This window comes from Scyliorhinus canicula, chromosome 11 (genome assembly GCF_902713615.1).
Source record: "Scyliorhinus canicula chromosome 11, sScyCan1.1, whole genome shotgun sequence".
In the NCBI taxonomy this organism is placed as follows: domain Eukaryota; kingdom Metazoa; phylum Chordata; class Chondrichthyes; order Carcharhiniformes; family Scyliorhinidae; genus Scyliorhinus; species Scyliorhinus canicula.
The window spans coordinates 111,119,785-111,132,307 of record NC_052156.1 but is presented as its reverse complement, the minus strand read 5'-3'; positions in this window follow the sequence as shown (position 1 = coordinate 111,132,307).

Sequence of the window (12,523 nt, the reverse complement as noted above, 5' to 3'; positions counted from 1 at the left end):
GCACGCTGAAAATGTGCCAGGGTTTCTCTGTGGTGGTCTGGGCCATTGTCGCCTGTATCTTGAGGACCTCCATTCACTTGGAGCGGGCATCAACGAGGATGAGGAACATTACCATTGAAAGGGACTCGCGAAGTCTATATGGAAGTGGGACCACGGACAACCTGCCATTCCCACGGATGGAGTGGGGCTGAAAAAGGCAACCTCTGGTGTGCCTGACACTGGACGCAGCTCTGGACCACCCACTCAATGTCTACATTGCTGCCGGGCTACCAGATGTGGCCTCAAGCTCACATTTTCATCTTTGACGTGCCTCGGTGTCCATTGTGGAGGTCCATCAGGAGCGGGCCTCATCCAAGTTCAGGGACCACCCCAAAGGAGCACGCCACCTTCTATGCTAAATTCATAGATACATAGAAGATAGGAGCAGGAGTAGGTCTTTTGGCCCTTCGAGCCTGTTCCACCATTCATCACGATCATTGCTGATCATCCAACTCAATAGCCTAATCCTGTTTTCTCCCCATAACCTTTGATCCCATTCTCCCAACTGCTATATCCAGCCATCTCTTGAATACATTCAAAGTTTTAGCATCAACTACTTTCTGTGGTAATGAATTCCACAGGCTCACCACTCTTTGCGTGAAGAAATGTCTCCTTATCTCTGTCTGAAATGGTTTTCCCTGAATCCTCAGACTGTGACCCCTGGTTCTGGACACACCCATCATTAGTAACATCTTCCCTGCATCTACACTGTCTAGTCTTGTTATAATTTTATGAGTCTCTATGAGATCCCCCCTCATTCTTCTGAACTCCAGCGAGAACAATCCCAACCTAGTCAATCTCTTCTCATATGACAGTCCCCCCATCCCTGGAATCAGTCTGGTAAACCTTCGCTGCACTCCCTCTGCAACATGTGAAAATGCATCAGGAGCCACACAGAGGACATCATTACTTAGGCGCAAGGGAGGTTCAGGAGATGCTCAGACATACAGGATTCAGATCACCCTTCCCACACCACCCTTCCATCCAAACAAAGGTCCATCTTCAACCTCCACTGTTACTGTTTACACCGGTTCAAGCCCAGGCTCCCTCGCTCAGTGTCACTTAGATGGTACAAACGATGACACATCCATCATTGTCCCTCCCAAACAGTCATTGCGGTGAGCAAGGGTACTCCTGGGTTTCCGACAATAGCTGGAAATGATGATAAATAGATCACACATTTAACACAAACATAATCAGTCACGTGTGGCTACACCTTAAATGTCTACTCACCCATGAGGCCCAAATGTGTTTACAAATGTGTTTTCCTCATTTGTTGATGAATGCTGCTATGAGGTGCTGCCCCCTTCGACGCCAGCTGTGGTAGAGTCAGGTTGTGGCCCTTGCAGTCGCATACCGGGGCAGCACGGTAGCACAGTGGCTAGCACAGTTGCTTCACAGCTCCAGGGTCCCAGGTTCAATTTCCGGCTTAGGTCACTGACTGTACGGAGTCTCCATGCTCTCCCCATGTCTGCGTGGGTTTCCTCCAGGTGATCCGGTTTCCTCCCACAGTCCAAAGATGTGCAGATTAGGTGGATTGGCTATGCTAAATTGCCCTTAGTGTCCAAAAAGGTTAGCTGGGGATAGGGTGGAGGTGTGGCGATAGGGTGGAGGTATGGGCTTAGGTAGGGTGCTCTTTCCAAGGGCCGATGCAGACTCAATGTGCCGAATAGCCTCCTTCTGCACTGTAAATTCTGTAAAAAAAAGAAACCCTTGATGTCAAAGGATGTAGAACAAAGAACAAAGAAAATTACAGTACAGGAACAGGCCCTTCGGCCCTCCCAGCCTGCGCCGATCCAGATCCTTTATCTAAACCTGTCTCCTATTTTCCAAGGTCTACTTCCCTCTGTTCCCGCCTGTTCATATACCTGTCTAGATGCCTCTTAAATTATGCTATCGTGCCCGCCTCTACCACCTCTGCTGGTAAAGCGTTCCAGGCACCCTCCACCCTCTGCGTAAAAAACTTTCCATGCACATCTCCCTTAAACTTTCCCCCTCTCACCTTGAAATCGTGACCCCTTGTAACTGACACCCCCACTCTTGGAAAAGGCTTGTTGCTATCCACCCTGTCCATACCTCTCATAATTTTGTAGACCTCAATCAGGTCCCCCTTAAACCTCCGTCTTTCCAACGAAACAATCCTAATCTACTCAACCTTTCTTCATAGCTAGCACCCTCCATACCAGGCAACATCCTGGTGAACCTCCTCCGCATCCTCTCCAACGCATCCACATCCTTCTGGTAATGTGCCGACCAGAAATGCACGCAGTATTCCAAATGTGGCCTAACTAAAGTCCTATACAACTGTAACGTGACCTGCCGACTCTTGTACTCAATACCCTGTCCGATGAAGGCAAGCATGCTGTATGCCTTCTTGACCACTCTATCAACCTGCGTTGCCACCTTCAGGGTACAATGGACCTGAACTCCCAGATCTCTCTGTACCTCAATTTTCCCCAGGACCCTTCCATTGACCATATAGTCCACTCTTGAATTTGATCTTCCAAAATGCATCACCTCGCATTTGCCTGGATTGAACTCCATCTGCCATTTCTCTGCCCAACTCTGCAATCTATCTATATTTTGTTGTATTCTCTGACAGTCCTCCTTGCTATCTGCAACTCCACCAATCTTAGTATCATCTGCAAACTTGCTAATCAGACCACCTATACCTTCCTCCAGGTCATTTATGTAGATCACAAACAACAGTGGTCCGAGCACGGACCCCTGTGGAACACCACTAGTCACCCTTCTCCATTTTGAGATAAGGAAAAAAGCAAGGCTTAAGGCAGATACAGGAGACTCAAAACAGTGGATGCCCTCAAGGAATATAGAAAGTTGATGGAGTTTGATTTAGCACGATGAAGGTTGATTTAGCACATGGCTAAATCGCTGGCTTTGAAAGCAGACCAAGGCAGGCCAGCAGCACGGTTCAATTCCCGTATCAGTCCTCCCAAACAGGCGGCGGAATGTGGCGACTAGGGGCTTTTCACAGTAACTTCATTGAAGCCTACTAGCGACAATAAGCGATTTTCATTTCAAGTGCAGGGGGCTACTTAAAAAAGAAATTAGAGGGAAGAGGTAGCATGAAAAAAAGACTTGCAGGCAAAATAAAGGAAAATCTCGAGTTGGTTTATAAGTATATTAAGGGCAAGAAGGTCACCAAGGAAAGAGAAGGGCCCATTCAGGACCAAAATGGCAATCTGTGCGTGGAGCTGAAAGACATAAATGTACGTTTTAAATGAATATTTTACACCTGTGTTCACTATAGAGAAGGATAATGTAGGTTTAGAAAGCAGGGAGGGAACTGTGATATAATTGAATAGGTTAACATTGAGAGGGAGAAGGTATTAGTAGTTTTTAGAAGGCTTAAAAATGGATGAAACCGCCAGGCCCAGATGAGATATATCCAAGGCTGCTATGGGAGGCAAGGAACGGGACTGCAGGAGCTCTGACAATAATTTTCATATCTTCTCTGCCCACAAGCCTCAGAAGGCTTGAACTCTCTGATCGAGGCTTAGCCTGTGGACGGTGTGAGGCCGGTAGCGGCCCCTGGCTCATCGGGATTGTGTCTTCTCGGAGTCGGGTTGCTTGTGAATGCAACCCAAAGCGGGTGGTAAACTCCATCTAAGGCTAAATACTGGCACGAGACCGATAGTCAACAAGTACCGTAAGGGAAAGTTGAAAAGAACTTTGAAGAGAGAGTTCAAGCCTTCTGATCGAGGCTTAGCCTGTGGACGGTCTCAACTCCACTTTGCTACATACCCCCGTAACCTTTGACTCCCTTGTCTTCCTAATCTGTCTAACTCAGCTTTGAATAATTTCATCGGCCCAGCCTCCACTGCTCTCTGGGAAAGAGAATTCTGCAGACGAACAACCCTTTGAGAGAACAAAAATCCCTTTGTCTCCACCTTATTTCTCAACTGCTTCTTCTACCCTATTAAATCCCCTCAGGATCTTCCATGTTTCAATAAGATCAACTCTCATTCATTGAAACTCCAATGGATATAGGCTCAACCTGTTCAACCTTTCTTCATAAGATAAGCCCTTCATTCCAGGGATGAGCCGAATCCACCTTCTCTGAAGTGCCCTTGTGCAATCATATCCTTTTTTGAAAGACTGTGCCCCGTACTCCATAACTGGTTTTAACAAGGCCTTGTACCTCTATGACTATGGTTCATTCCTTATGAGCAGATGCATTAGCAAATTTCCCCTTGTGTTTATTACATACCGGCATGGAAAGGACTCTTATGTAGATTGTACGATATCCTCTTTACTTAACTCTCCTGGCTAATTAATTTCAGGGTAGTTGAAATCCACTGCGATTATTATTGTATGTTTGTTACTCATTTCCCTAATTTGTTGGAAACATCGGAGTGTAAATCCATTTTCCATCTTGAATACTATCATTTTTCTTTCATGGTTCAAAGGTGATTTTGTTTCAATGATTAGCTAAACCGATGTTTACACAAAATCATCTGCTGCTTGTCCATAAATTCGCACAACAGCACTGACAACGTGTCCTCAAAATTTGTAATGGTCGTCTTGAATCATTTGAATTGTGCTTGCCAAACCTAAACCAGCTGTGAGTAAAGTTAACTATGGCTTGAACATTTTGTTGTTCCTGGTGTTAAGAATGAGAATTGGAGGTGTCTCCAGTTGGTGCTTGCTTGGAACATGCAAGTTCAATAGAGAAATGAGAAAATTCTGCATATTGCCTCTAGAAATCATTGACTACAATTGCTACACCACCTGTCAGGGGTCAACCTACCTATCTCCGCCACCAATCCCAGCGAATGGAGTTGTTTTCTCTTCGCCAATTTTTCTGTGATTCTCTCCACCTCTGCTGCCGCTGTTTACACCTCCTCTGAATCCATCTTTGGGGCGAGACCTTCCAGCTGTTCACATCGGCGGGATCTTCCGGTCCCACCGATGGAGCACCCCCATTCTGGATTTCCTGGGGAATGGGGTGGATTTAATGGGAAATCCCATTGACAGCAGCCGAACGAGAATTTCCCACTACCATACAATGGTGGGCCACCTCCTGCCATCGAAAGACATGTCACAGGGAGGCCAGAGAATCTCGTCCTTGATTTCTTTGCCTATGTCCTTGAGACGGTGATGGTGAGGTGCTCTCTTACAATTCTGCATTCTGGGTGGTATAGGTACACCTACTATCGACTGCACTGCAGCAATTCACACCGAGATTTCTTCAGCAGTTCCTCACAAGCTTGACTTTGGGGAGGAAGTTCTAGGATGATTCCAACAATGATTAATGGACATCGATATAGTTCCAAGTTAGGATGGCGTTTGTCTTGTGTTAATAGGATTCAAAAGAAAGCTTTCCTTTATAGACAGAGAGAGAGAGAGCAAGAGAGTTTATTGACTATAACCTCGACTCGCCCTATCTCTTTCTGTTCTACTGCTACACGATCTCTCCCTCCTGCGATCAAAGTTCCTTTCGCAAGTCCACAATCTTTTCCTCGGGCTGGGACCACTTCCCGGTCCTCTTTCCAAACTCACATTGTGTTTTCTGGCCTTTCACATCTTTACTTCCCTTTGCTAATCCATGGGTCTTGCACATTCAGCCAATGTTTGTATTTGCCAGTGGCCTTTCTTCCTCTTTCCATATCAGTGACATCCTTGCATTCACTGCCCCTTGTTGCTCTCGAATCAACTTCAGGCAGTTGTCCTTTGGGATATTTTGCACTTCAGTATCACTTTGTTCACATTCAGTCAGCCCTTTATCCGCCATTATCTGCTTCTTGTAAGTGTCCAACACAAGTATATGTAAAGCTTCTTCACTTTGTGTTTCCTGTTCCGATTCTGTAAGTGTATACTCCGTGCCAACTAGCCTTGATGTCCCTCATGATTTGATTGCCGTGTTGTAAAGTTACTCAGCAGATTCTCTGTTCCTCAGACTAAGTGTTGATGCCGGGCAGGATTCGTGGAATTCTATGACAGCAAAACTGGCGCCGTACCTGGACCAATTCTTCAACCGTTAAGGGGCTAGTACGGGTGCCACGTGGAACACGAGCGATTCCAATGAAAAACGGATGCTCCGTGGTCGGGATTGGCACTCGAGAGGCTGACAAGCTGCATATTAGCACTCCACTCCCCACACTCCCCACACAGCCAACAAGCCGGTACTTGTTGCGCTGGAGTGCACTCATTCTGTTGATGGGTCGGTTGGGGCCAGAGTGTACCTAGGGGATAGCATGGGGGGACACCCATATGACTCATGGCACTAAATTCACAGCGGACAGTCAGCAGCATGCAAAGCTGCATGGCTGTCTTGCAGGCTGCAGTAATGGTGTTCCTTGCCCGTCCACCCCGACCCCACAGCCCACCTCCTGGCCACCCCCCCCCCCCCCCCCCCCCCCCCCCCCCCCCCCCCCGATCAGCAGCACTACTGTCAGTACACTATGGCGATGTTGGACACTTTATGTACCCCTTATCTCTCACTCATCTGACACGATTTTGAAAAGCACATGTAAACCTCGGCGTTGGGAATTCCCCCCGGTGGAGGTGGAGAATTGCGGAGGCCCCGGAGGATACCGAGTCAGGCCCGCTAATGATATGCCAACGGCGTTCACTGTACTGCAGAGTGGAATGAATTGACACCGCTGCCGAGGCACCGGAGAATTGCTATTGGCATGAACCCAGGGCGCGATTCTCCGCAAATGCGAAGAGTCATAAAGGCTGCCGTGAAACTGGCCGTGTTTCACGGCAGCCTCCCGGGACCCGATTCTCCCCCCCCGAGCAGGGCTAGCAGCGCGGCCCCGCGAAGCATGGCATCGTGGGCTTAGCGACCGTCGCTAAGCCCGCGAGCCAAGCGTCACGGCGGCTGACGCGCACGATGACGTCAGCCGCACATGCGCGGATTGGACAGCTCCAACCCGCGCATGCGCGGATGACGTCATCACGCAGACGCGTTAAACCCGCGCATGCGCGGGCCGTCATGCCCCTCAGCCGCCCTGCGGACTGATCCTGCGGGGCGGCGGAGGAACAAAGAGTGTGCGGGTATCGGACCCGCTGCCATGGTGCGGCCGTGCCAATCGGTGCCATGGTTGTCCGGAACGGCACTTTGCGGCCGTTTTCACGAACGGTGAGAGCAGGTGTGTTTGCGTTCGTGAAAACGGCCGTAAAGGCCTGGGAACTCGGCCCATCGGCCAGGGGAGAATCGCTGTTCGCCGTAGAAAACGGCGAGCAGCGATTCGTGTCGTGGGGCGGCCGTGGGGGGGGGGGGGGGGAGAATAGCGGGAGGTCGGGAAAAATGTCGGGAAGGCCCTCCCGCTATTCTCCGACCCGTCGTGGGCAGCGGAGAATCGCGCCCCCAGCGCCTGGCGGCCGCCCCAATTTCGGCGTCACTGATTCTCCGCCTAATCACATTTCGCGATTCCTGTGTCGGACGACCAGAAGTCCCATCCACTATTTTTCCATCACTGCTTCGAACCTTAACTGGGCCTTCCCACTCTTACTTCCCGTTTCTTTTCTAATGTGCCATGTCCCCAGATTAAAATATACTTATTTTCTTTTGAAATATTTTTATTAGGTTTTGACATGACATTGCAAACTTTACATAACAATGATGTGGAGATGCCGGCGCTGGACTGGGGTGGGCACAGTAAGAAGTCTTACAACACCAGGTTAAAGTCCAATACGTTTGTTTGGAATCATGAGCTTTCGGAGCGCAGCTCCTTCATCAGGTGAGTCACTCAGCTAGTGAATCCAAACAAACCTGTTGGACTTTAACCTGTTTACAGAACAAGACAGGACCAACAGAAGCATTTACAAAAATGTACAGCCACTGTGGTGCCCGCGGTAATTTACAAGCAAATTGTCCCTTGCGGCTTATTCTCCTCTACCTGCCCCATGATTTGTGCCCCTACCCTTCCTCCACTGCCCCGTGTTCTTCCATCCTTCCTTTCTCTTCCCTATTTTGTGACTTGTCCTGGGTCCCTCCCCTCTACTTTATTGGTTGCTGGTTATGAACAGGTCTTGGAACAAGTTGGTGAAGAGCTTCCACGTCTTGTGAAAGCCTTTGTCTGATCCTCAGATGGTGAACTTTATTTTCAACAGCCTGAGAACACAGTTGAATATGTCGTCCGTCCCCCCCCTCCCCCCACTGCTCCCCCCAACCCCCCCCCCCCCCCCCCCCCCCCCCCACCCCTCCGTCCCCCACCAATAAGGAATCTGTGGGAGCGTGTCAGGGATTTCTGTCATGGTCCTTGTTGGAACCAACAATTCTACGGACACGTGCTTGTAGGATTAGAACAGCGGTTTTAATATACTCACAACAGAGCCAGCCGGTTAGCCATTGAACTTTCGGTGAACTGGCCGGCTGACCATGTGGCACTGAGCTTTTATACAGCAGCTTCCGGGGGAGGAGTCCTGGGCAGAGCATTCCCAGAGCTACTCCCCCTGGAGGACAGGTAGTGCAACTGCACTTACAATACAGACACATGTATTACAGATTATAATCCAGTGTGAATCACATTCACCACATTCACCCCGTTTAAAAAATTGAGTCCAGCAGGGGTGGTGGCTCACAGATTTAGTCTGTCCGGTGGATGAATTGTTCTTTTCGATCTGCCGAGCACTGGGGTTGCAGCCTCTCGGGGTGGCTGGGTGGGTGTTGAGAGCTGGGGTACGATGGCAGACTCCGGGGCGGGTCCCGTCCGAACTTTATACACCTCTGGCTCGACCGGAGACTGGGGGCACTGGGGGCGGGCTGGTTCTGGCTTGTGGAACCGGTGGGGTGAGCTTGCAGAATCGGGGGCGCGAGGGGCCGGCAGCATAGGGAACGGGGTAAGGGGTTCCTCAGCGGGGGTGGGGGGGGGCTGGATCCAGCGGGTGCCAGGTCCCGAAGAGATACTGTGTCCTGGCGACCGTCCGGGAACTCCATGAATGCGTACTGGGGGTTGGAATGGAGGAGGCGCACCTTTTCAACAAGGGGGTCAGTTTTGTGCCCCCTGACGTGCTTCCTCAGGAGGACCGGGCCTGGTGTCCTCAGCCACGCCGGAAGTGAGACTCCCGTGGTAGTGCCCCTAGAAAAAATGAAGAGTCGCTCGTGAGGGGTTTGATTTGTAGCTGTACAGAGGAGGGATCAGATTGCGTGGAGCACGTCTGAGAGGACTTCTTGCCACTGGGAGACTTGGAGTTTTCTAGACCGGAGGGTCAGCAGGACGGTCTTCCAGACCGTCGCGTTCTCCCTCTCCACCTGCCCGTTCCCCCTGGGGTTGTAACTGGTAGTCCTGCTCGAGGCGATGCCCTTGTCGAGCAGGTACTGACACAGCTCGTCGCTCATAAAGGACGAACCCCGGTCGCTGTGCACGTAGCTGGGGAAACCAAACAGGGTGAAGACACTATGCAGGGCCCTAATGACTGTGTGGGAGGTCATATCAGGGCATGGAATGGCAAAAGGGAATCGGGAGAACTCGTCGATGATGTTGAGGAAATAAATGTTCTTGTTAGTGGAGGGGAGTGGCCCTTTGAAATCGATCGCAAGGCGTTCAAAGGGCCTAGAAGCCTTGACCAGGTGGGCCCTGTCTGGTCTATAGAAGTGCGGTTTGCACTCTGCAAAGATCGGGCAGTCCCTGGTGACCGCTTTTACCTCCTCGTTGGAGAAAGGCAGGTTTCGGGCTCTGATGTAGTGGGCGAGCCGGGTGACCCCTGGATGGCAGAGATCAACGTGGATGGTTTTCAGACGGCTGATCTGCGCACTGGCGCATGTCCCGCGGGATAGGGCATCCGAGGGCTCATTGATTTAAAGTGGCTGCTAGAGCTACCTCTGAGGCGTCGCTCTCAACCTGAAAGGGAGTGGATTCATCCACCACCCGCATGGCTGCTTTGGCGATGTCCTCCTTGATGCAGCTGAAGGCCTGGCGCGCCTCAGCTGACAGGGGAAATCGTGTGGCCTTAAAGAGTGGGTGGGCTTTGTCCGCATATTGAGGGACCCACTGGGCGTAGTATGAGAAGAACCCCAAGCATCGTTTGAGGGCCTTGGGGCAATGAGGGAGGGGGAGTTCTAAGAGGGTTCGGTCCGGGTCTGGGCCCAGGACTCCGTTCTCCACGACGTAGCCGAGGATGGCCAGTCTGTTTGTGCGGAAAACACAATTTCTGTGCCGTTTAGAGAAAACGGTGGAGGTTGGCGTCGTGGTCCTGCTGGTCATAGCCGCAGATGGTAACATTGTCCAGATACGGAAACGTGGCCCGCAGCCCATACTGGTCTACCATTCGGTCCATTGTTCGTTGGAACACCGAAACCCCGTTAGTGACGCCGAAAGGGACCCGGAGGAAATGGAAGAGGCGGCCATCAGCCTCGAATGCCGTGTAGTGGCGGTCCTCCGGGCGGATTGGGAGCTGGTGGTATGCGGACTTCAGATCCACCGTGGAAAATAGCCGATATTGGGCGATCTGATTAACCATGTCTGCGATTCTGGGGAGGGGATACGCGTCTAGGAGCGTAAAGCGATTTATGGTCTGGCTATAGTCGACGACCATGCAAAATATTTCACCGGTCTTGACGACCACCACCTGAGCTCTCCAGGGACTATTACTGGCCTCTATGATCCCCTCACTGAACAGCCGTCGGACCTCCGATCGGATAAAGACCCTATCCTGTAGGCTGTACCGCCTGCTGCGAGTAGCTACTGGCTTGCAATCTGGAGTGAGATTGGCGAAGAGCGGAGGGGGGGAGATGTGCAGCGTGGTTAGTCTGCAGGTAGTGAGTGGGGGCAGGGGCCCGCCAAAGCTGAGGGTGAGGCTCTTGAGGTTGCACTGCAAATCCAGGCCTAATAAGAGTGGCGCGCAGAGGTCGGGCAGGACATAAAGTTTAAATTTAGAATAACTAGCGCCTCGAATTGTGAGCGTAGCAACGGTGCGTCCTTGGATTTGGACTGAGTGGGAGCCCGAAGCAAGGGCGATAGTTTGGCTCACCGGAAAAATAGAAAGCGAACAGCGTCTTACCAGCTCTGGATGTATAAAGCTCTCGGTGCTCCCGGAGTCAAAGAGGCATGGCGTGCTGTACCCGTTGATCTGGACCTCCGCCATCGAACTTCGTAGGTGCTTGGGGCGGGATTGATCCAGGGTGACTGCGCTGAGTTGCGGGTAGTCGGCGGCTCGATCAGCTGTGCTGGAGTGGCCCCGTGATGACTGGCCTCTGAGTTCGTAGTCGTCGAGGTGAGTTTCAGAGTTGAGTTTCACAGTAGTGTCTAAGTCCTGGGCCTGGGCCCCCTTTTCTAGCAGTCTTTGGCGCACTTAGTTAGACCTAAGGCCCGCCACGAAAACGTCCCGCACAGCAAGCTCCCTATGTTCCACCGGGGTAACGGCTTGATAATTACAGTCATTGGAAAGATTGTTCAATTCCCTTACAAACTCGGTTAGCGTTTCTGTAGGCCGCTGACGGCGGGTCGTAAACATGTGGCGTGCATAAACCTTGTTAATGGGCCTAATGTACATTTTGTCCAATATTGCCAGCGCTGCGGTGTAAGAACTGGCCGGACTTAGCTGTGTGGAGATTCTGTAGCTTACCCTCACGTGCAGTAGGCTGGGTTTTTGTTCCTCCGTTGTTCCGGCGGTGCTGGCTTCTGCCAGGTAGGCTTTAAAACATCTCAGCCAGTGGGAAAAAATTTCCTTAGCCTCTGCATCCTCTGGGTCGAGTTCTAGGCGTCCGGGCTTGAGGGCTGCTTCCATGATTTCTTCGACTGTTTCCTGAGTATATTAAATTGTTGGAACCAACAATTCTACGGACACGTGCTTGTAGGATTAGAATTGCGGTTTTAATATACTCACAACAGAGCCAGCCGGTTAGCCATTGAACTTTCGGTGAACTGGCCGGCTGACCATGTGGCACTGAGCTTTTATACAGCAGCTTCCGGGGGAGGAGTCCTGGGCAGAGCCAAGGGAGAAGCCCCGTACAACTTGAGCATTCCCAGAGCTACTCCCCCTGGAGGACAGGCAGTGCAACTGCACTTACAATACAGACACATGTATATACAGATTATAATCCGGTGTGAATCACATTCACCACAGTCCTGTTCATGAATTCTACGTCGCCCAGTTGGGAACGTACACCGGAGCACTGGCATCCCTTCCAGGACACTGCTGACCATGACATACCGTCCCCATGGGTCTGTAACCGTCTTTATCACCGTGAATGCTGTCCTCTTTTGAGCAGTATGGCCATTCCAACACCCCCACCCAAGCCCTCGTCCCGTAACATGTTTGATATGTCTGTCCTATCCAGCTGTTCCTTACCCACAGTTGGTCCTTCCCCCGCAGGTGTGTCTCTTGGAGGAAGATTACTTAGCCTTTTTCAAATTGGTGAATACTCTGGACCTTTTCTATGGTCCGTAAGTCCCCTGACCAATCTGATTGGGGAGTTTCTGTACCTCCTCTCATACTTACCTCATGGCTGTACCCCTGCACTCCAGGGTTTCCTTTTGTATGGGGGCATCTAAGATGGCCGCTCTTGGTGTTC